The sequence below is a fragment of the Harpia harpyja genome, chromosome 2 (genome assembly GCF_026419915.1).
Source record: "Harpia harpyja isolate bHarHar1 chromosome 2, bHarHar1 primary haplotype, whole genome shotgun sequence".
Lineage (NCBI taxonomy): Eukaryota > Metazoa > Chordata > Aves > Accipitriformes > Accipitridae > Harpia > Harpia harpyja.
This window is the reverse complement of record NC_068941.1, coordinates 45,248,770-45,273,727: the sequence shown is the minus strand read 5'-3', so window position 1 is coordinate 45,273,727 and position 24,958 is coordinate 45,248,770. Positions and strand designations below refer to the sequence as shown.

Sequence of the window (24,958 nt, the reverse complement as noted above, 5' to 3'; positions counted from 1 at the left end):
ACTGACTATTGTATTGTCATGTTTTCAGTGGCTAAATAGTAAATGAGTTTATGAAACATAGAATATATGCGATGTAGCAATGGTTTGAAATGCTGGTACTCCATGAGTATTTACTGGGAGAAAAATCTGAGATGATGTACCTTGCTTGTGCATAAGTAAAATGGAACTGGGCTTTTTTTTTAATTTTAGTTCTTTTCCTGAGAATGGGGAAAATAAATGTTTAAGCTAAAAATGCCTTTGATCCCATGGCAAATTCTTTATTAAGATTTTTCTTAACACTAGCCATTCACTTTAGGAATTCAGGGCATACATATTGTCTGACAAATATGTTGCACAAATTTTCTAGGGGAATTATAGTTTTGGGGCTTGGTTTAACTGGTGTAATAATGCATGCTCTCTAGCAGAGAAAATAGAGATTTATGCAATGAAAGTGTTGAGAATATAGTATACTGAATGGTAGACTGCAAATGTTAAGTCAGAGAGGCTAGCACTGGTAAGACAGTGCTTTGTATGTTTCTCCTGTTTCAGAAATTGGATTACCCAAGGCAGTAACTTAAACTTTTTTCTCCAACTTTAAGGCAACATTTTCATTGTAAGTGTGGGATCTCCAGTTGTACTTTCCTGAGGTTGTTAAGTAAGACTTTATTGGTTTAGCAGTGAGGTACGCTAGGATAGCTAGTCATCTAAATGTGCCAATGCTAGAAATCATAGTACAGAGGCCAAAGGCTATGTTATGATACCTCTCTAACTTACTCTTTAAATATCCCTAGTGTATTTAATCATCATAAGGAAACAAGCACCAGATCCTCTATGACCTGGTGGTTTATGCACCCTGTCACTGGTCATATATCCTTCACCCAGTCTTATATGTTTTTTGGTTTCTGAGGATGTAGATTCATAAACACTTCTAAGTCAGTAATACCTCAAGAACCCTCCATTTTTTTCTTCTGCTGTTACTTTCTTCCTTGATCCTAGAAAAAGGATCATTTGAGCAGCCTCCTGGTATCTCATAGCATGGAAGAGACCTAGGTTAAAATGAATTCAGCATAAACCCAAGACAGTAGTGATGATTTTAATTGAGAAAAGAATTCTAGCTGGATTTGCAGGTGGAAGGAAATGTTTTGGGAAGAGGTAGAATGGCTCCCTGTGGCTGTGTAAGTAATGAGGGTCTGTAATGGGACACAGCATTTGAGGGAAGGAAGGTATGTGTAGTACTTCTTCCTCTTGTAGTACTTCCACATGACAGCTTGCTGGATATCACTGGACAACTGGGTACTATGAATTCTCAAATTCATGAACTATGCAGAACTGAGTTTTCTTCAGTTAAATATTAATTTAAATGCTAGATAAATATTCTATTCACAAAGCATCAAAACAGAACACAAAACGAGGTTATGAATGAGTAACATAACATTTAAATTGTAGAACAGTCTTATCATAAGTGGGAAATACAGAATGAGAGGTATAACTCACTTTGTAAAGAATTACAAACTTTGAGAATTTTTTGTCAGGTTTTGAGTGACATGCAATGTCTATTTTGTATAGTGAATGAGGGTGGTTTGGATTGGGATTTATTAAAGGCAAAATTTACCAGGACTGGGAAAACAGCTGGTACTTTGAAAAATCTACACACTAAAGTCCAAATGATCACATTATGAAATTATTTTATTGAAAGGCAATTGAAAAACAAATCACATAATATTTATTCCTATAAACCCTCTTCCCTGGTTTATTTGTTTAAGACTCTTTTTGACAATTAGTTGGGCTCTAGTGGTGCTAATGAATATGAGAATTGTTACTTTCAAAGCAACAGGCCATCAGACAATAATGAGAATATAGTATTCAGTTGCTTATAAAGTCGACACTAGGCAACAACATAGTGGATCATAACAAAATACTGTGTAGGCACATTAACTCTCAATGTAAGAGAGAAACCTTACACAGCTTCCCTATTTTAAAGCTAGAGATGTAAGAGTTGAGGTTGGAAGGGACCTCTGGATGTTGTCCAGCACAACTCCCCTGCTTACAGCAAAGTCACCTAGAGTAGATTGCACAAGGCTGTGTCAAGTCATTTTTTGAGCATATACAAGGATGAAGACTCCACAAGCAACCTGGGCGACATTTCCCAATGTTTGACCAATCTGACAGTAAGAAAGGTTTTTCTGAGGGAATTTCCTGTATTTCAGTTTGTGCCCATTTCCCTGTGTCCTGTGACTGGGCATGACAGGCAAGAGCCTGGCTCTGTCTTCCTTTTGTGCCTCCCATCAAGTATTTATACACATGGATAAGAACCCCCCGAGCTTTCTCTTCTCTGTGCTGAACGCCCCCATCTCTCTCAGCTTCTCCTCATACAAAAGATGCTCTAGTCCCTTAATAATCTTTGTGGCCCTTTGCTGGACTTGCTTTGCTATGCCCATGTGTCTCTTGTACTGGGGAGCTTGGGACTGGACACAGCTCTCCAGATGTTTCTCACGAGTACGGAACAGAGGGAAAGAAACACCTCCTTTGACCTCCTGGTGACACTTCCAAGTTGCTGTGGGCCTTCTTTGCTGTGAGGGCACATTGCTGGCTCATGGTCAGCTTGTCCACCAGGACCCTCAGGTCCATCTCTGCAAAGCTGCTTTCCAGCTAGTCAGCCCCCAACCTGTACTGGTGCCTGGCATTATTCCTGCACAGGTGCAGGACTTTGCGCTTCCCCTTTGTTGAACTCCATGAGGTTACTCTTTGCTCTTTTCTCTAGCTTGTCAAGGTTCTTCTGAATGGCAACAAAACCCTCTGGTGTATCAACTTCTCTTAGTTTTGCATTATCTGTGAACTTGCTGAAGGTCCATTCTGTCTCACCTTGCAAGTTATTAATGAAGATGGTGAACAGTATTGGCTCTTGTATTGACACCTGGGGTGTGCCTTTGATGACTGGCCTCCAGCTAGATTTGATGCTGATGATCCACAACTCTGAGCCTAACACTTTGGACAATTTTCATTGCTGATCATTGTTATTTTAGGAGGAGAACTTGATTGATAGTAGCTATTAGTGTGAGCAAGGATTTTTAAGTACACATGCAAATGTGGCAGACTGTGCGTAGAGACCAAAATATTTTGCAGAAGACGAAAGTATGGTGTTAGCATAATTCACCTAAAAAGCCAATCAACAGATGCAGAAACCTGGCTTCCTCAGTTCTGAGGCTCATGGGAAGTACTTACATCTGCTTCATCTGGCTCTAGACCATCCGTTGATCTTCCAGTGTGCTCTTGTTTTCATGCCAGGCCAGGGTGGGAAATGTTGGAAAGAGAGGAACCCTTCTATTTGCTCTGTCTACACTGAAAAAACCTGAGATCAGCAGGGTTAATGTCATCAGAAGAGCAGCTTAAAAAATTTTGGCCATATGTAGGTGGGAAAGATGCCAAACATACCAAATGGGGAAATAAGTGCATCTATTGCAAAGTGCTGGGTTGTCACAGATGGCTTTTTGTCATTGTTATTCTAAGGTTAAAACCAACATGGAATCTTCAAGTATATTCACATAAGAGCAGTTTTAAGAGATAAGAACAGGGTGATGTTGCTCTGCATATGAAAGATCACAGGATTTCACAAGATGAATATGAAAATAACCTCACACACTGTGATCCTTAGTGCTAACTGTTAAGCTAGTGATACTTTGTGACTAAAATTCTGATTTAAAAATTGTATATATGCTAACAACTGGATGGATATGATGTTTTCATAACTCCATTAGCTCCCTTTGCCTGTTAGCATCATATCGGTGTAATCCAGATGGATTCTTGTAATCTCATCATGTTCTCTTTTGATTTGGGGAGTAGGAAAGACGAGAAAAATTGAGTGGCATGTAAGGCATCTGATCTAACTGAATAGAACAAACTGAACTGGATGTAGTTTATTCTAATTCATTAAAAGATGTATTTCAAATTCCTGTTTCTTTACCTTAGTTTTTTTTTCTGTGACCATCACATATTTGGAAGTTAGGACAGTTTCCATAATCATGCGTGTGCTTTCATCTAAGTGAAAAGTAGGGAGAAGGGTTTTCCTTTGTATATTTGGAAACTTATAGCAGAGTCCCAAGGATGCAACACTTCATTCAGTGAACGGAGATTCACTTCTGCTTTTTGGAAGTTCTGCTCCTTGGATAGATGCAATGTGTACCTGAATTTTATGTATCAGTCAGTAGACAGTAACCTGTGTTATGTAAAAGATTTCAGATACAATTCAGAATTACTCCAAGCAGAGTTCTTTATATTCCGTATTCCGTAAGAGCAAGGCTGTGGGACCTCATGCAGAAATCCAGTATATCTACTTTCGTTCATTATGGTACAGTAGCTAAGGATTCAGTGACTTACCTGTTATGGGCATGACACCTGACTTTTAGATTGTCGTAACTATGATTTGGTTTTGTCATCCTTCAAGTTTAGGATAACAATTGCTGTTTGTATATTTCATGCTCCTGATAGCTGTGTTGAAACCATGTGGGGAACGTTAATCTGTAAATGCGATAGGAAGGCTCAGGTTCTGCTTAGTATATTGTGGTTCAGGAATGTTTTAGGATTTCTCTTCATGGGATTTTACTGGAATTTGGAAAGAAGAAACTTGCTTTGCAGTTGGATCACCTTCCTTATTTAAAACCATTTGAATTACAATTAAAATTACATATCTAAATTGTCAGAATATAATTAATGAGTTGTGCCATGGTTTCAGTTCCTATACTTTCATTGTGGCTGAAAGTTTGCAGTTCAGCAAATAAAATATCCGGTCTTCAAAAAGAGACATTTGTTTGAATATGCCTTGCACCTGCCAGTCTTCTAGTGAAATTTCATTGCAAAATTTCTGCACAAATCTTGAAATATTTTGCAAACTTGAAGCCTTGGGGGATTTATTGAATGTGAGGGCATTACTCACCGTACGGTCATGTAAAATGGTAACTATGGCAACTGCGGAGTATTGGAATGGAGGGTGAGGAGAGAGGTTTATGTGAAAGAAGTAATATCCCTGGACATAGAAAACATCCTCGCAGAGCCTCCTCAGTTGAAGATATTATATGGGTCTTTTATTTGTGTGAGGTTCTTTTGTTTTCTAATGTCAAAGAAAATTAAATTCCCCGTGACTAGTCCTCTTCCAAGTTTATTTTAATTGGTACCACAGATTTTAAAGAGAGGTTTGTCTTGTGTTTCCTCAGAATTTAAAGCTTGTGGAATATTCTTAGGGCTTTAAAGGCATTAACCCCCTAGAATTTAATGCAGTGAAAACTAAAGCTATGAAAATATGTGGCTTAAAGTTTTGGTGTCTCTTCTAGTTTTATTCTATAAATTAGAAAATATTAAAAGATCAGTGAGAAAAGGAAGGAACAATAGCTTTTTAATTTTGAAAAAAACTTTATGGAATAAATGTAGGTAAATGGTAAAGTTACTTAACAGGCATATACAGAGAGAATGCTGTGAAGTATTTTGATGTGAAGCCTGTGGGAACAGCAAATTACTGGTGTTTTTTAAGGCATTCTAGTAGTAGTGTTTGGAAAAGCTCTCAGTGGATTTCGCAACACTTGCAAGTCTTTTGAGAGCACCTACACCTGTTTATACTGTATCAGATCTCCAGCCTTTCTTATTTCTTTTTTTTTGACTTTAGGTAATTCCTATTCACAGAGCTGGATTTAATTTCTTGTGATTTGTCCCATCAGTGTTGCTTCCCATTATGAGCCTTTTGCAGCACTAAGACTGGGTAGAAAAGGAAAGTACCTGTGTATCCTGCTCTCCTCTCCTAAGATTATAATTCACAGATTGTACTGTCAGTAGGGACAGAAGTACTTTGTTCTATAGCCTGAATGGATGCAATTGCACAGTCATCGCTAATGACAAAGGTTTGGTTTTGTTTTTTTGGTTTTTTTTTTTTAAGTAGTAAGGTTTGTGTCTTTGAGTATTTAGTGCTTAGGATAAAATTGAATCTGGATCTCTAGTGTCTTGTCAAATTGTTCTAACCATTAAGAACATCCCCGCCTTCCTCAATATGCTTACTGTGTTTTAAAGTAAAGGTAAGCCTCCCTCTGTTTTTTGTTTGAAAGACAGCACCAAGAATATTTGGAAAGAAGCATTTTGTGCATCTTTCTTTGAGTGTTGAACTCCCAGAAGTGTTTGGGGCTATTATGGAGCTTTACACTGTTACTTCTAAAATGTGCTGCCATTCTGGTTTAGATCAGGGACAAGCCGAAGATCACAGAATCACTGGCCAAGTCAGGTGTAGAAACTATGATGACATGACTTTTTCCTCTACTGTAGTGACAGGAAGCATGACCTTTAATTGTCTCTTATGTCATCCTTGTCATAAAAATACCTAGGATGTAATCTTTGCCCTGCTGAAGTTTATGACAGTTTTGCTATTAGCTTCAATGAAATCAGGACTTTACAAGTTGTGTATTATAGGGGAAAAAGTAGAAGTTTTAGGCTCAGGTAACTCTCATGTGAAATATTTTTTTTTTTTTTTTTTTTTCTTCAGTTGAATGCAAGTATGATTTCATTTTGCAATTTTGGTGACCTCTTAAAAATAATCATGTGATATTTCTTTATCTGATACGAACATGGCCTTGCCATTCTGTCTTCTTGCTTGTTATAAGAAGGACAATACCAGAATAAGGAGCTAGGAAGCAGAAATAAAATACTAGTATGTATTAATTTTCTCTTGTTACTGGGAATCCTCCCTTCCCCCAGCCCGAACATGCGCACTCCTTACCACAGCAGATATTTTGTCTTTGAATCATGTTTGATTCCAATACAATGCAGAAGAGAATGGGAGTATAAAATCAAATCAGCAGAAGTTAGAACTAACAGTTAAACAGCTGAGGAGGCAGTGAAAATTTTTAGTTAAGGAATGTGGTACTCAGTACAAAGACTCAAGGAGTTCTTTATTTTTAAATTAGTGGATTGTGGAATGTATTCCAACACTTTGCTGATTACTTCCTACTTGCAGGAAAATGTAGCTCCTCCTAGTTGTCCAGTGTAACTCCTGGTAATTAGGATTCGAGCAAACAGTGGCAATGTCATTAGCTTAGTTTACCTGTGACCAGTATCAGGACTGAGCTGGCACTGAAGTTGCTCAGGGCTGTCATGGCAAAAACCAGCATATCCAAATAGGATACTGGGTGAAGCTTGACTTAGTCTTCTGAAACACCTGGCCTCTTTTAAAATTGTTTACATGGAATAAGAATCCAAGATTTTCAATTTCCTATTGATAGAATTCTTCTACAATATAGACTCAACAGATTATTTGTTGTCTGTATTGTCACACAAAAGATACTGTAGGAACAAAGGTGGGTTTTATCTTTTGCGTGGGCTTGTCCAAATTGCAGTGCAAATCCTGGTCTCTCTTCCTTTGTAATATCTGCACCTTAGTCTGCTGTCCAAAAGGGAGTGAGATGGTGAGGTTGAAAGCTAATGTGTTGTGCTGTTTTGTTGATGGCCAGCCAGCCAGCAGCACTGACTGACTTAATGCAAATGAGAGCTAGTTTTGCTCTGAGATCTAGTTTGAGGTGGTATTGTGTCATTCCTGATGGTAACCAAGTTTTAAAAATCATTTTGAATTTATCTTTTGATGTCCTTTTAACCTTTTGGTTTCTTTTGCTGTTATGTATAAAGCATAAATATGCAGAAATTGCTTTTAAAAGAAATGCTTGTCACCAATGATTTTTTTAATAATAATTTTTTTTAATCTTTGGCTTTGATTTTATGGTAGTATTGAATCCCAGATTGAAACCAACTAATGGATTTCACAGAGAAAAGGCATAGTTACTATGGCTACACAGCACCCTGAAAGCTTAAGAGGACAAAGGATAAATGAATACGATACTGGCTGTTTAGCCATTTCTAGAATAGATTCTAATAACATAAAGCCTTTATAGTCTTTCAGACACTGTCAGAAAAAGCAGGATGTTAGTCCTTTAAGAATTTGTATTTTATTTTTGGTTTAGATGATTACTTTTGAAGTAGAATAATTGAAAAATATTTTTTCAAAATGTCCTCTGCTTTTAGCCAATTTATTTCACATATATCTATTGCATGTAATGAAATTGACCATTACTGATCATTTTATCACTGATATTTTTACTATGGTATTTTAAAATGAGTAGAAATCTAATCCTCCTATGGACAAGTAAACACAGAGTAATTGTGGTTTGATGAAAACTTGCAGTAATGTACTTTGTATAGCTTTCACTGTAGTTTTGGCTGAAATATTTTTACCTTTGATTTTCTTATAAACCAATCTACACATTAAAGACAAATATTTTGTATATAGTAAAGAATAATAAAATGCATGCATGGTTAGGTTCATACAATTAAGGAATTGAATTACCAGTTTTTAGCATCACCTTAGTGACTGATGGCAGAAGTGCTACTACCTGCCTTTGCTTGAGAAATAAAATGCATCGGAAATCATGAACATATCACTCATCAACTCAACGGCATATTTTAATGACCTGTTAAAAATAATACAGAATAAAGTTTTTTAAAGTGTAATGATAAAATGCATCTATTGTTCACCAGAAATAGATAGAAGTTCTGTCTATTGATAATTGTAGGCAGTGTACTTTGGCGGGTGGGTAGTAGAAAATCATTGGAAAGGTAGCAGGTGAGCTTACAGGTGTTTTTGTAAAGAGATATTTCATGTGCTCTTATTTACAGGCAGAGGGCTCTTGTATTTTGGATTTATCTGTCCAGCAACATTTGCATGTATTTGTAAAGCAAACTGGACTTCCTGCATATGCACAGACCAGCTGAGCGGTCCTCACATTCTGTCCTGTGCTCCATAGAAATGCCACATTTGCTGCGTTAGCCCATAGTGTCATTTAGGTCTAAGACATGCAAAGAAGCCTTTCTAGCTAAAAATATCAGAATTGTTGCACAGAACTTTGCCATACAGACCAGCAATCTAGACCAATCTGTAAAGCCTGTTTGGGCCAAATTCCAGGATGAGCAGAGGAGAATGCCTGGGAAACCCCAAGAATAATCCAAGTAAATGTATAGTTGAAAGGAGGTGATGCTGGTAGAAAAATATTGGGGGAATTTCATCCTGCTTTTTATTGTGGATCTGAGATTGCATAAATATGTGGTAGTTCTTAAAGCAGCTCTAGGTTATAAAGTACTATAAACTAAAGTACAGTGGTGTAGAAGTGACCTAGAAGGTCTGATTGCCTTTTAAATCTCTGTAGGGCCTGTTCCTAGCTGCTTCTGGTGGTTTTGGACAGACAAATCTAAAATACAGATCTCAGATTTTGGAATTCAGTAGGCCAGTTTTCCTAACTTAAGACAATTCTTCTTTAATTTACAGTTTGAACAACTCTACTGTTACAATTTCACTCAGAACCAGTGTGCTCAAGACTAATGTGATATTTACTGAGGGGGTTTTGGCGGGGGGGGGGGGGGGGGGGGAGGGTTGAGTGTTTACTTTAAGAGAGTTTTTCAGAAGATCTTCACTTAAAAATGAATGTTGTATATTTCTACTGCTTCTTGAAGTAGGGAGAAGGGGTTCTCAGGATAGATTCTCAGATAAAATATAAGTTACTTTCAGGAAAGCACTGTTATTTTTTTATCTTGCATGAAAATGTATTGAGAAATTTTCCTCTTATATTTCTTTGATCATTGTAAACATGAGGATGAAAAAATTAGATGGGCTATTGATGATTTGTAGGTGATAATATCTAGCTGAAGTTGTCCTATAGTAGGCAGTCATTGTGGACTTTTCCAAAATTTACTTTCCAGCATAGCATAATCTTATTCTTTAAAATTTATGCACAATTTGTTTTGCTACATGTAACATAATGATTTTGAAATTTTAATCAATTAAAAGCTACCAATGGTTTGACAGTTTTTTGTAACGTAGATATCCCACCTGTGCCTTAGGTGATTTAAATGTAATTATCTCCAAAAATGAAATTATAAAAACAATAAAATAAAATTAAAAATTAATCCCTAATTAGGCGGTTTTATTCATGGGTATTTGTTTCATTCATGTGTTTATTTGGTTTGATTAAATACTCCATTTGTTTATTATTTACTTAAGTACTGCAGAAAAAGATGCTGCTTGAAATTCAGGAGTTGATTGGTTAGAAGTGCTTCAACAGAGGACTGGGACTATGTGGTATTTGATGTTGCCATGGGAAACTGCTTTGCAAGAACATTTGCAGAGCAGATGGACCAAGATAAATAAAACAGATACAGGTGTTGAATAGAGATTGTGTAATGTTCTGTGAAACAACAGGAAAACATGAACTCAAACCTATGTAACATAGTTCTTTGATTCGTCCTTTTTTCATGGGTACACTGATAGCTTAATCTTCAGAACACAGTTCTTTATAGCAGATTTGTTTTGTCTTCCTTTAAATAGGATAATATATTTTCATGGGTTCTTATCTTATGCCATTGATAAACAACTGTCTGATATGAATAGTTCAGTAGTGAAGGTTTCCTATAGATTTTGAGTTTTCAACAAATCAAAGAAAATTTCAGGCTTATCTGCCTCATCTTCTGTGTTATGCAAAACCAGTAATGTCCTAACTTTATGCTGTAATCTACCTTTTGGGCTAGCCTCTAAAGTTACATCTAAGTACACAAACACTATGGAATGAAAAATCTTTGTATTTCCACTGTTATAATTTTGTTAGCTTCACATGCTCTTGGCTGTTGAGAACTATTCTGTACCTTATACACTAGCTTTTTTTCCTTGATTTAAAAAATAAAAAAAAGTAAAAGACACATATTCACCCTACTTAAGAACTAGAATGTCTTTGTAATCATATGTTTGGCACACAAGTTTTTTTCCTTACCAACATGAACACAAAAGATACCCATGTGACTATATATATGCAACACACATTTGTAAGACTACATATGTACAGAATTACACTGTATATTTGTTTAACATCTATTCTTTGTTCTCCCTGGCAATGAATGAAATAAGCATGTGCTGTTTAATTTTTCTCTAAGGAAACAGGTAGTTAGAGAATTTGAAACATAATTTGTAGTCATAACTATTCAACAACTCAGATTCAAACTTGTAAAAAGTAAAAGCTCCTGGAAAAATAAAAGCTTAATCTGCTGTCTTGAAGAGGTATGATTTCAACTGCTAAAGGATTTTTTTTTTTTTCCTAAGTAATATATTGACTGTAAAAAATGTCTTTGGGCTTTTAATCTACAATCTAACTGTGCTTCTGTTCTTCAGGAGTTACAAAACTTACTCCATGAGTTGATTTCTCCACAGGCAGTAGAACAGTTCTTTGGGTCGTGCTGTCATAAAGTCATGAGTGCCCACATAAATGTTGGTGTTTTTCATTTAGTATGAAATGCCATGAAATACCATACCACTGAATACCATGGAGTTGATTCACATGTTTAGAGTGCATGTGAACCAGTTTTTTTGAGGGGTAAGAGTAATGTTTGTTTGTTTTTAAGTAGTATTTCCATTATGAAACAAAATATATTTGATATATTTGTTGTTAATACATTGTAAATATCACATGTGAATATCTGCCTGAAGTTATATATTTATGTATATTCTGTTTTTTCAGGGAAAACTAGGAGAGTTAGAAGCAGGAATTATTGGGGAAAATTTTATGGCTTCTACAATGAATTGGATCAGAGTATCTGAATTTCTTCCATTGCTCTTAATCTGTGGTTGTAAAGTCTTGCCATTAATATCAGAGAGGCCAAAAGACATGTTGTCATTCATTAGGGTCAGGGTTACTATATGTTGCTAGCTTTCAGCTATAACCTTTTTATGCCTTTTACACTAGCTAAAGCACAATGAGGTTGACTGTATTTTTTTTTTTAATGCATCGTAGAGAAGAGATTTCATGGGTGATTAATTTAACCACTTTTCAATTTATTTTAAGCAGAGACCAGTTAAATATAACACTTCACAAAATCACAGAATTGTTGAGGTTGGAAGGGACCTCTGGAGATTGTCCAACCCCCTGGTCAAAGCAGGGTCACCTAGAGCACATTATCCAGAACTATGTCCAGTTGGGTTTTGAACGTCTCCAAGGATGGAGACTCTGCAGTCATCTTAGGCAACCTGTGCCATTGGTTGACCACCCTCATAGGAAAAAAAACCAAACTACACTATGCTTAAATGAGATATCTTGTATTTAATTTATGGCTGTTGCCTCTTGTCCTTTTCACTGGATACCACAGAGAAGAGTCTGGTTCTTCCTTCCTTACTCTGCTGCCCATCAGGTATTTACAAGCATAGCTAAGATCCCTCTGAGCCTTCTCTTCTCAAGGCCCCCATCTCTCTTAGTCTCTCCTCATACAAAATATGCTCCATCCAGTCCCTTAATCATCTTCATGGCCCTTTGCTGCACTTGCTCCAGTAAGCCTATGTCTCTTTTACTGGGGAGCCCAGGATTGGGCCCACCATTCAGGATGGCTCACCAGTGCTGAGTTAGAGAGGAAGGATCACTTCCCTCAGTCTGCTGGTGATGTTCTTCCTAATGCAGCCCAGGTTGCTGTGGGCCTTCTTTTCTGTGAGAGCACATTGCTGGCTCATGGCCAGCTTGTTGTCCCTCAGGTTCTTTTCTGCCAACGTGCATGGGATTATTCCTGCTAGGTGCAGGACTTCACGTATCCCTTTGTTGAACTTCATGAGGTTACTGTTGACCCATTTCTCAGCCTGTCAACATTCCTCTGAATGGGAGCACAACCCTCTGGTGTATCAGCTACTCTTAGTTTTGTATTATCTGTGAACTTGCTGAAGGTGCACTCTGTCCCACCTTGCAAGTTAGTGATGAGCTGTTGAACAGTATTGGCTCTTGTATTGACACCTGGGGTGTGCCTTTGATGACTGGCCTCCACCCGGATTTGGTGCTGCTTATCCATAAACTTTTCAGGCCAGCAGCTCAGCCAGTTTTCTGTTCATCTCAATCTCCATTTATGTGTTTCATGTTTCATCAGTTTGTCAGGGAGGAGACAATGGGAGACAGTAATGGAAGCATTATTAAAGTCAAGATAACCAATGTTCGGTGTTCTTTCCTTGTCCGCTGGGTCAGCCTTCTCATCGTGAAATGCTATCATGTTGGTCAGGCACAATCTCCTCTTCATATATCCATGCTTACTACTCCCAAACACCTTCTTGTCCTTCTTGTGTTTGGAAATGGTTTTCAGGATTATTTTCTTCATTCGCTTCCCAGGGATTGAGGTGAGGCTGTGACTGGCCTGCAGTTTCCTGGATCCTCCTTCTTGCCCTTTTTGAAAGTAGGGGCAATGTTTACTTTCTTCCCATCCTCAGAATTTCCTCCCCACACCCTGATCACTGTGATCTTTCGTGATCTTTTAACGACTGAGTGGTCTCACAATGACATGAGCCATCTCCCTCAGTATGTGTGGGTGCATCTCATTACAGCCCATGGATCTGTGTGTGTCCAGTTTGTTTAAATGCTTCCTAACCTGATCCTCCTCCATTGAGGGGAAATCTACCTTGCTCCAGGCTTTCCCACTGGTCTCAGGGACCTGGGATTGCTGAGGAAATGTTTTATCAGTAAAGAGTGAGATGAAGAAGGCATTCAGTGTATTGGCCTTCCTCATATCCTTTATGACAAGTCTCCAACAGCAGTGGGCCACCATTTTCCATAGTCTTCCTTATGCTGCAGATAACACCAGTAGGAACATTTCCTGTTCTTCAGGTTTGTGTGAGCTACCCTACCCGTGTCTCTGTGATTCCAGTGAGGTCATAATTCTCCAACTGCATGCAGACCTCGTAATTCCTCCTGTTCCTTATGCTGTGTGCATTAGTGTACAGGCTCTTTGGAGAGGTACAAAAGCATGCTAATTTCCCAGAAAAGCTTTCCCCATAATTCTGCCTGGTAGGCATTTCCCTATGTACGTGGACAGAGTTGGGGTGGGACCCCTACAGCCCTGGTTTTTTGCTTACAAATTTCCTCCTGTTCACATTGCCCCATACTCTTTGCTTGCCAACCTGGTCCTTCACTTCCTCACTTGATTGCTGGTCATCTTCTCCTGCCCCTGTTATTCCTAGTTTGAAACTCTCGTTACTGGATTGGCCAGGCTGTTGGCAAAAATGTTTTTCCTCACATAGGTGGATACCATCTCTGCTAAACGATCCTCTGTCCCCATAGAACATCCCATGATCATATAAAAACTAAAACCCTGTTGCCCACACCAACTGCACAACCGATTGTTGACTTCTGGAATCTGTCTACTCCTCACACTCTTCTGCCTTTCTGGAAGGATTGAGGAGAAAACTGCCTGAGCTCCCCATGCCCTTGAACCACGCCCCCCCCTTCAATCATACCCCACAGCAATGTAGTCAATGCTTGATGCTTTCCTGATTGCCCCTGGCATCATCATTGGTGCCTGTATGGAAGAGCAGCAGAGGGTAATAGTCTGCAGCAGCCTTTCCATGATGTCCTGATCAGAGTCCCTGGCAGGCAGCAAACCTCCCCGGGCAGCAGGTCATGGCAGCAGCTGTGGGCCTCCGTCCCCCCCAGCAGGGAGCTGCCCACTGCAAACACCCACCACGTGCTCCTGTGCAGCTCAAGTTTAGCTGGTTCGGGTCCTTTGCTGGATAGAGCTTGTATTTGTTGCCCTCATAAGACAACTATTTTTGTTAAATGTTTTATGTATTTTACTCTTTGTTTTATGAGAAAATGTGTGTAAAAACATTGCGAGTGAACAAATTACATGTTTTGGCTTTTTTGTCTTATTAAGCTTTGTTCATTCTTGAATGGTATTCTGCCAATGCCATATGGGTTAGCTGGCTACAAAAAGGCTTTTTCCACTAGTGTGGCTGATAGAGGGAAAATCATGTATGGTTTTCCTCTGCTCAGGGAGATCAAGTATTAATCTTGAATTAATCTCGAATCAATCTGAGACTCTACAGAAAGATTAGTGGGAATCAGTATCTGGTATAGGATTTGATAAAGGTTGTTTAGGACTACCTTTCAAGTCCAGAATTGTTGTTTTAGCTTGTGCCATCTGGAAGAGACCAGCATAAAAATTTTTTCCAAAGCTTGCTTCATAACATGATTTAAGGCTATTAAGTGTAGGTATACAATATTTCAATATGATATAACTGGTTTCACATGTGTCTTGTTTCTGTTTGTTCTAGGAAATGAACCCAGCAAGTAATGTGAAGGGCCATGTGAAGCTCTGTCATAGCAGAAATTTTCTAAAAGATTGCTTTACCTGTAAGTTCTTCTTTTCTGTTCTTAAATGTTAAATTATATTCATATTGCTGGTAAAAAAGGGTTTATTTTGGCATTTTGACTTCCAGCTTGATTGTGAAGAAAACCCTGCCAAGGGCCTTATGTTTAATGCCTGTTATTATTAACTTGCTATATTTTAGTGAAGAGCAAACAAACATTTTTCCTATTCTATTAAGGTTTTCAATCTAATGAGCAAGATGTTCATGTTTGTCATTATAGGTTATACATCCACTGTGAGGTATGCTAAACTGCAATAGCTTATTTTTCAGAAGTTCTTTTAAAAGTGAATGAAAGGTAGAAAACCCCCAAACCTGTGTGAGAGTGTGAAACTTTTACACTAAAAGTTCTTTAGCAAAGATTGCCTGTGCAGGTGTCTGCTGTGACTCAGACCTCTTCTGGATTCGTCATCTTTTTCCAGAGTTATTAAATTATATGATAGTGCCCTTTACAGTTGTGCCACTTGTGGCAAAGAATTTTCTTCGAGCTATCGTTAAATCATTCAATTTTACATACATTGCATAGCAAACTCCACTTAAGAATTTAAATATTGTTTTCATTTGAGTCTAATTTTCTACATCAAAATATTTAAGCAAGTGAGAGATGAACTTGTCCTCTTAGCAATACTACAAGAAAAATATTAGAAGATCCATTTTACACAAAGAACGGAAAGCATTAGACTGTTGATTATGGCAGATTCATGTAGGTGGTGGCAGAGCTGAGAACAGAATTCACAAGTTCTTAGTCCCAATCAAGAGTTATAATTTGAAAATATATGCCTAAAAAGTAATATCTGGAAGGAAATTGGAAGTTTATAAGCTAGAATTTAACCAGTATATTAATTTTTTCTCTTGTATATATAATTATCATGGTTTAACATCATCTAGTTAGCAAGCTCCTGAAAACTATAAGGGGGAAGGTACTAATGAAGAGTGTTTCAAAACTGATAGCAGCTGTTTAATCCTTTAAAAATAACTATTTCAGAATTTTTTTCCTTATGTAGCACTGTATTTTAAAGTAGCAGCAAATCATATACCTGGGCAGCATAGGTAATTTAGTTTGACATAACCTGCAACCAAATAAAAACTTGCAAACACTAGTCTTCCACAATTCAAGCTCTTCATGAAGTGTCAGAAAATGTCCTGATATTTATTTCTGATTTTATTCCAAAAGTATTTCTTCATCTTAGTATTTCTTTACTACCCTGATATAACTTGAAACAATCTCAAATTAAGTGCAAATACAAGAAAAATCTGTTAGAAATCAGAATCTTAGTTCTGTGCTTCGTGTTGTAAAGTAAAAACTGAACATGATTGTCTTCATTCTATTAATATTATAGAATCATAGCATCATAGAATGGTTTGGGTTGGAAGGGACCTTAAAGATCTTAGTTTCAACCCCCTGCCACGGACAGGGACACCTTCCACTAGACCAGGTTGCTCAAAGCCCCATCCAGCCTGGCCTTGAACACTTCCAGGGATGGGGCATCCACAGCTTCTCTGGGCAACCTGTTCCAGTGCTTTACCACGCTCACAGTAAAAAATGTCTTCCTAATATCTAATCTAATCTAGGTCTACCCTCTTTCAGTTTAAAGCCATTACCCCTTGTCCGGTCACTACATGCCCTTGTAAAAAGTCCCTCTCCAGCTTTCTTGTAGGCCCCCTTCAGGTACCGGAAGGCTGCTATAAGGTCTCCTTGGAGCCTTCTCTTCTCCAGGCTGAACAACCCCAACTCTCTCAGCCTGTCTTCATAGGAGAGGTGCTCCAGCCCCCTGATCATCTTTGTGGCCCTCCTCTGGACTCACTCCAACAGGTCCCTGTCCTTCTTATGTTGGGGGCTCCAGAGCTGAACGCAATACTCCAGGTAGGGTCTTACGAGGGTGGAGTAGAGGGGGAAAATCACCTCCCTTGACCTGCTGGTCATGCTTCTTTTGATGCAGCTCAGGATACAGTTGGCTTTCTGGGCTGCAAACGCACATTGCCGGGTCATGTTGAGCTTCTCATCAACCAACACCCCCAAGTCCTTCTCTGCAGGGCTGCTTTCAATCCACTCATCACCCAGCCTGTATTTGTGCTTGGGATTGCCCTGACCCATGTGGAGGACCTTGCACTTAGCCTTGTTGAATTTCATGAGGTTCGCACAGGCCCACCTCTCGAGCTGTCAAGGTCCCTCTGGATGGCATCCCTTCCCTCCAGTGTGTTGACTGCACCACACAGCTTGGTGTCATCAGCAAACTTGCTGAGGGTGCACTCGATCCCACGGTCTGTGTCACCAACAAAAATGTTAAATAGCGCTGGTCCCAACAGTGATCCCTGGGGAATGCCACTTGTCGCTGCTCTCCACTTGAACATCGAGCTGTTGACCGCAACTCTTGGAGTGTGACCATCCAGCTAATTCCTTATCCACGGAGTGGTCCATCCGTCAAATCCATGTCTCTCCAATTTAGAGACAAGGATGTCATGCAGAACAGTGTCAAACGCTTTGCACAAGTCCAGGTAGATGATGTCCGTTGCTCTTCCCTTACCCACCAGCGCTGTAACCCCATCGTAGAAGGCCACCAAATTTGTCAGGCACAGCTTGCCTTTAGTGAAGCCACGTTGGCTGTCACCAATCACCTCCTTATTTTCCATGTGCCTTAGCATAGTTTCCAGGAGGATCCACTCCATGATCTTGCCGGGCACAGAGGTGAGACTGACTGGCCTGTAGTTCTCTGGGTCTTCCTTTTTTCCCTTTTTAAAAATGGGGGTTCTGTTTCCCCTTTTCCAGTCAGTGGGAACTTCCCTGGACTGCCACGACTTCTCAAATATGATGGATAGCGGTTTAGCAACTTCATCAGCCGGTTCCCTCAGGACCCATGGATGCATCTCATCAGGTCCCCATGGACTTGTGCACCTTCAGGTTCCTTAGATGGTCTCGAACCTGATCTTCTCCTACGGTGGGTCGTTCTTCATATTGACAGAGTACTGGTGAAACTTCAGCAATTGTCCTGTGTTATTCTAAATATATTAAAATGACTTAGATGATGAAGCATTTCCTTTTGGTTTTATCAAAGAATCTGGAGGGGATATGCCAGGATATTTCAAGGAGACTTTTATGATTAGTCAAGGAAGAGAGAAGAGAAACTGCTGCTCTGATAATGCTGCCTTAATAACTGAATTTGTTAGATTTTCAGTATTATTTGATAGGCTTAATTACTTAGCACTAGTCAGGCAAGTGGATTTCCAGTATCATAACAATAGCCTTAAAAAACCCCAAACAAAATGAAAAGAGGTAAGATTGAGTTAGAATTGGCTAATTTATTTCAACTTTGTCTTCTCTTTCAATTGCTCTTCATCTCTTCATGTCTCTCTGAGAAATGCAAGTATTTTATGTGTGTATAAGTGTGTGTATATCAGTTAAAGACATTTATATTCAACAAAGATAAGACAACATTTGGGACAAAAGTACAGAAGTGACTTGGAAAAATCTTAGGTGAGAACATGGAGAAAAGTCTTTGACAGGATGCAAAAGTTGAGTTTTGTATTGCATGCTGAACACTAAAGTACATTTGCAGCCTCCCAGACAACAAATGTGTTATTTGGAGTCCTGCAAATATGCTGATTTCCATCTGATTTTAATAGCATGACTGCATTTGAGGACAAAATAGCAGAAAAATGTGTTTGGTGGTTTTTTTTTTTTTTTTTTCCCCTGATTGAAAATGTTTGCAACATTGTCTGTTACTATATAGTTATAGACAATTCTGAAGTCTGGCTAAAGAGCTGGCAATATGTGAGCATGTAGGCATTTTTTCTTCTCTTGCCATCAGAACTAACCCCATATTTACTCCTCCCAAGTGCCAGTGAACCTCCTTCTGGTATGTGTGTTGAACAAATGTTCACATACAACAAAGGTACCATAGTCCTAAACTTCATTGCCATCAGTTTTCCTATTATACAAAGCATTCTTCTCTAGGTATAACTTCAGTTTTGCAGAAGCATTGAAGATACTTGTGCACTCAATGTAAATATCGTTCATGTGGTACCACTCTTATATGGAGTAGCAGATTGCTTTGAAGCCTAGGAATTTGAGAATTTTGGTGGGCTACAGCAAAAAAACCTGCCTATACTCATTAAATAGTTTCACGTGGGCCAAGAAACTGTGTTGTTTTGTAGGAAGTGCTGCTACAGCCTGTTTCCTAAGCCAGTTGCTCCAGCAAGATAATAGTCTGTCACTGGTCCTTACCACTAGTGGACAATTATGCATCTTTAATCTGCACTTGTGGTGTTTGTGCTGTCTGATGCCCTGGCAAGAGTGAGCAAAGGCTCCACTCCATCACTTTGCCAATACACTGACTTTGTACTCTTTTCTGTGTCTGGATCATATGCAGTGGCATTATAGGGAGGAGGATGTACTTCTGCCTCTGGTATATCTGTATTGAAATTGTCAGGACCTTCATTTCTTTATAAATTGTTTATCTGTGCAGTTTTGACTATAGGCATTTACAGATACTAAGGGTACTGTTGACAATTTCTGCAGACAATTCTTATGGGATAATCTGAACAGGAAGAAGCTTGTAAGCACTGATTAGATAAACATAATAGCAGTTTTAGAAGATTGACATCAGTCAAGACAGATTTCTTTTAAGCATTGGACATAGTATTTTTCATTAATTCTGCCTACTTTGGCAACATGCTTCAGAGGGAAATATTGAGCAGAGGAGGAGAAATGGTTCTAGAGACTGATTGTTGATTTAATAAGGGCCTAATAAAAGAAGTAATAAGGTAGTTTCTGTTTGGAATAACTTCTGACTGGTACTATATACAGGCCAGAAGGACTAATATGGCTTATTTAACCAATTAAATCTTGCTTGGAGAACTGTAGACAAGCAATTCTAGTTCTGTTTTCTTTGAATTCTCTTTTGGATTGGTTGTCAATAAGTTAATGAAGCTATAGCAGCACTCTATTTTCACAGATGGCTCGACTGGCTTATTTCAAATCCTCCTATACACCTCTATATTTAGTGCTTTATCTATTCACTTCTTATTAAGGAAGTGGGGGACAGTATCAGAGAGGCATGTCTCAAAGCAGCATATATGCAGCTTCCTACTGAAGGCTGCAATTGCTTTTAAAGTTTACATATTCAACCATCATATTGGTACAAACAGAAAAGACAACATGGGGAAGAAAAAGGATATTATTATTATTACTATTATTATATATTCTGAGCACAGGTTGCTACAAGAGAGAGAAATCTAACATTTTTTAACCATTAGATAGTTCTAACTTATTTGTCTCAAGTCTTTTTTTTTAGAAATAATTCCATGCTGTTCATTGTGATATTGATTAAAGTATTTCTGTTATACATTTAATGTATCTGGCAGTATTCCAAATAAATCAATCAGTATTGTAAAACTAGATGCCATGGTACACAGACATGTAACTATATAACTTATTGAGATTTGTAGATCATGGTGGCAATTACTTCATTATGATCGGTTTTGTAATTATTATATTTTTCTTCTAAAGGGAGTTTGCATGTAGTATTTCTATTAATGTTAGCTGGTGAACAAATAAGAAAACGGAAACCTTTTTCTACCTCTTTTTCCCCACAGCTGGATTGTTCTGTCTTCAGCTAATCACCGTCAAAATAACATTTCTGCCCTGTGCTTATAAAAGATCAAAACTTTAGGTATCTTAATATGTTCCGTGTAAAATAAGTAGTAGCACAAAGTCTACTTCTGTATGTTTATAGAAGCACAGCTATTTCTAAATATGATAGCCATTCATTTTGACAGAAATTTTAGAGCACAGATGTTCTGTTTACACAGACAAAATAGTAAATTATTCCTCTTTATGGAAGGCATGTTTGCTGATGCACAGCAACAAGAGTTCATAATTTTCTCTGAATACTTCCCTTGCTGGATCTCTGGAGCACTAAGCTTTTCACCCTATTCTTCTCATGCCCTCTGAAAAAAGGGTTGAAATACCTTCCCTTGATTCCACTGAGAATACAGGATTGGGTCACTTATTTGGAGATCCTGATGAGAGTCCAGTGCAAGTATGGCAAAACGTGAAACTAACCCAGTTGAAAAACAAAAAACACACTACCAAAATCAATAGTAAGAATTTAGATGATTATAGATGTAGAAGCTGGTGAAGAATAGCACAGATTTTTTTTGTTGTAGAAGATTCCAAGACCATAAGAGCACATTAATTTCCAAGGAGTGTCTTGCACAGCTCTAATTAAGGTTTCAGTGATGACTGGAGATGAATCTTCTGCTGCTCTCCCTATGCCTTTCTTTTGTCTTTCTGAACTAAACTTAGACTTGAACTTTAATCTCATATATTACCTGGTGTATGTTTTTGTGTTGGCTTCTGTGAGTATATTCAGGGGAGTACAGGTGTTATTTGTAGCATTTTTGCATACTGTAAGCATCTTTCTGATCATAAACTAGTATAAAGCGATCTTGCAGAGTAAGGAGAATAGAATTATTGTGAAGGTCTTTCATCTTTTGCTTCATTACTTATATAGATTTTTTTTTTTTTTTAATAAAGGGTATACTGAGGAATATACATTGATATATCTGAACTGATGACACTAAGAAATACAACAGCCTCCCTGGTGTTGCTCGTTAATTTACTTTGCTGAGGTATAATTTCATGCTTTGTTAAAATCAGACAGACGAAACTATGATTTGCTGAAGGTGAAATAAGGGGACAGGCTCTGTGAAACTTCTGTGGTTTTTAAAAATATATGATACCTAATTTCCACCAGTAGTACTGAAAGCAGTGGTCAGGAAAAAATGTCCTGTAAATTAAATGAGATGACACAGGAAAGAGTATCAATGCAACTAAACTGAAATATTTTATCCTGTGGGGTCAGCATACAGTCAATGTTTTGCTCTAGGTATAAAATTACTAAATCTCAGGTAGTCTCAAAATGCACATGTAGATATCAAAGTGGTGCTAGTGAACATGTGCACAGCTTTCATAAGCCACCAGCCATGGCTTCATTATTTGCTGAACATAAGGAAAGCTGGAGAATTGTGCAAGCTGCCTTGGAAATTAAGAGGTTGATAGCTCATCATGGAATAAGCAATGCCAAATTTGAAAAAGTGCTGGTGAAAACAAAGACATAAAAGACGCACAAATAAAAGAAAAAAATTATTGTGGAGAATTCTCAGGAACTGAAGATAAGGTACTCTATTTTGATGAATAAAAAAAATTTTGAGGTCCAGTGGGAGAGAAAGGAGGGAATGGTACAAGCAGTGAGTACTTCTGACTAATAGTGTTTATTTTTTATTTTTGATCGGTCTAATGTTTTTTCAAATTCAACAGAAGACAACTTTTTAGTTTATTTTCAGTGTTGTGAAAATATACATTAATTAATTCTATAATTCTTTTTTATCATTAATAATAAGTTTCTGGTTAATTATGTGTTGGTTTACAGAATGTGTGGGTAGGAATTATAAATTATATATTGATTTCCTCATTTAGCATGGTGTGGTTATAGTATATGCTTCCAAATTATGCAACAAGATTTGGCTTCACAGCCTCCCTCGGACTGAGCTTGCTTCTCTGCCCTTTGAGGTGACTATCTTGACTGTGCTACAGAAGTAGCTTGGAAGGGAAGGAATGAGTACTGTCATATAGCCTGGCATTTATACTCCACCTGCTTATTACCCTCATTGGATATTACTCCACAATTAGTCCATTGGCAGGAGAGGGTAGCTGGGATTAAGAACCAGTGAAAACTGTTTTTGCTGAGTCTGTTTGCAAATCGTTGTTTGTTCTGAAAACAAGATTAACGCACTTTAATGCAAGAGTCATAACAGTCTTAGAAAAAGGACAAAGAGAATTCTCTTTAGCTTAATTTACACCACTTAACAGGTACAGCAATTCTGGGTGAGATACAGTATTGTTATGCTGTACATCTACATCTCATACTACCTGGATTCAGGGAAAACCCTCTTGTTTCAGCTTCCCAATGGATGAATGTTCAGCTCCTGTATTGATAATTTGCGCAGTGTGGAGGGATTGTATTGTCATAGAGGTGCGAGAGGTGCAGCAGGACCTCCAGAATGCCCACACAAGGATGTTCACCTCTGTGGACCTGCGTGAGGAGCTTATTTTGACCCATTGAAAGAATAACACTCCTGAGAAACCTTGTATTGGCAGAGGAGCAACTTACAATTTCTTTCCTCATGTTGCCTACAAGTCGATGTGTCCTGAGTGTTGTGTCTCCCTCCTCTGAAGGCAGGTTTAAGGGTGGCCGTCTCAGAAAATGGCATTCTGCAGGGTCACTGTTGCCATAGTCTACTGATACAGCCTGGGGGACTGTAATGATTGTGGCCCTTTGTGCCTTCCACAAAGCTAGAGAGGATAATTACAAGTATTTATTAATGTAATGAACAAAAGACAGCACTGTTTTTGTGGGCTGATTTGTGCAAGACTGGTCTAAGGATTCTCCATTTCTGCTGCCACCTCAGTAGTTTCCTGGAAAAAAGTGTAAGTTCTTCGCTCCAAACTTGAATGGGAGAGGCAAATTCATACTTCTGTAATTATTTTGATTGCAGTTTATTGTTGTAGTCTATTTCAGATAAAGCAACACTGCATGAATCATAAGAAATTACTAGCTAGAAAAGAGTTATAATGTCAAGAGGTGCTTTGGCTCCACAAATAACTAGTTCTCCATTAATGTCAGGTCTATGGGGCTGTAAGTTTGTTGTCTGGTTTTTGTTTTTTAAATCATGTGTGCATTGTAAGAGCATTGCCTTTCAACTATGCAGTAATCTCTGATAAGTTGCTTGTATTTTTAGATGTTGTATGACTTCTGTACTCCTCAGGCTTTAATATATCCTTTTTATACATCTCTTGCTTTGTGAATAGTTTCAAAGTCACCGTGACTATAAGCAGAAGGTTTATTTAAGCAGAAAATAAACTAAAGAACAACATCAGAAATGACTGTCAAACTGACAGGAGGGCAGTGGGAATACTGCTATGTTTCCTGTTTGTTTCTATTTTTGTGATTAATCACAGTAAGAAGTCAATAATCTGAAAGTAAGTGAGCAAGCAAAACTTGTCTGTGCTGCTTTCTGCAGCTTTCTGTTAACTAGGCACTAGGAAATATTAGCAGCTTGTGGGATTTTTTTTTTTTGCTTGACTAGCCCAGCAATGTACATAGTATATCTTATACAGAGCTGCATAGAAGGTCATAAGAAAAAAAGGTTTTGTGCGTTATTGCCACCTCCCATTACTAGGATTGCATAGCTGTTGGTGGTGCAATCCTGGGCCTCTCCAGGTCCAATTATCTTGTAATTAGTGGTAAAATTGAAAAAAATATTACTGATAGGTGGTAGTTGTGTGTTTAAATAGCTAAAATAAATAGTTATAACTATAAACTCTAGTTTATAGCTAAAACTTCTAGCAGGTACACCCTGCAACGTTCCTCGGTCATTTTGTCCTCTGGCTGGGATGTGGCTGGACTACAGCTGTGTGCTTCCTGCCTGCATGCAAGGGTTACCTGCTGAGGCATCTAGCACGTGCATAGCTAAGAGAGGAATGGTGGGTCTTATGAAGGGTCTTATGGGTCTTGCGAAAGGACAGCTGGGGACAAAGTCCTGTAGTACACAAATGGCCTATATACCTTCAACCCTCACCTGGAATGCTTAGGGTCCTGAGGGCTAACTCTTAGCAGTTTTTGGAATGAACAGCACTGAAGGTTTAAGCTACAATGTCATGAATCCTTACCTGTCTGTGTGCTGCATCTC

General features: G+C 38.3%; 1 protein-coding gene across 6 annotated transcripts in view; it reads left to right on the top strand.

The window, feature by feature from the left end:
• MARCHF1 (membrane associated ring-CH-type finger 1) overlaps nt 1-24,958 on the top strand; it is a 261,023-nt gene that overhangs the window by 67,012 nt on the left and 169,053 nt on the right. For all 6 annotated transcript variants that reach the window (XM_052778488.1, XM_052778476.1, XM_052778493.1 and 3 more), the window contains exon 2: nt 15,116-15,194. The gene's annotated coding sequence lies outside the window, so the exon portion shown is untranslated. The remainder of the gene's footprint in view (nt 1-15,115; nt 15,195-24,958) is intronic.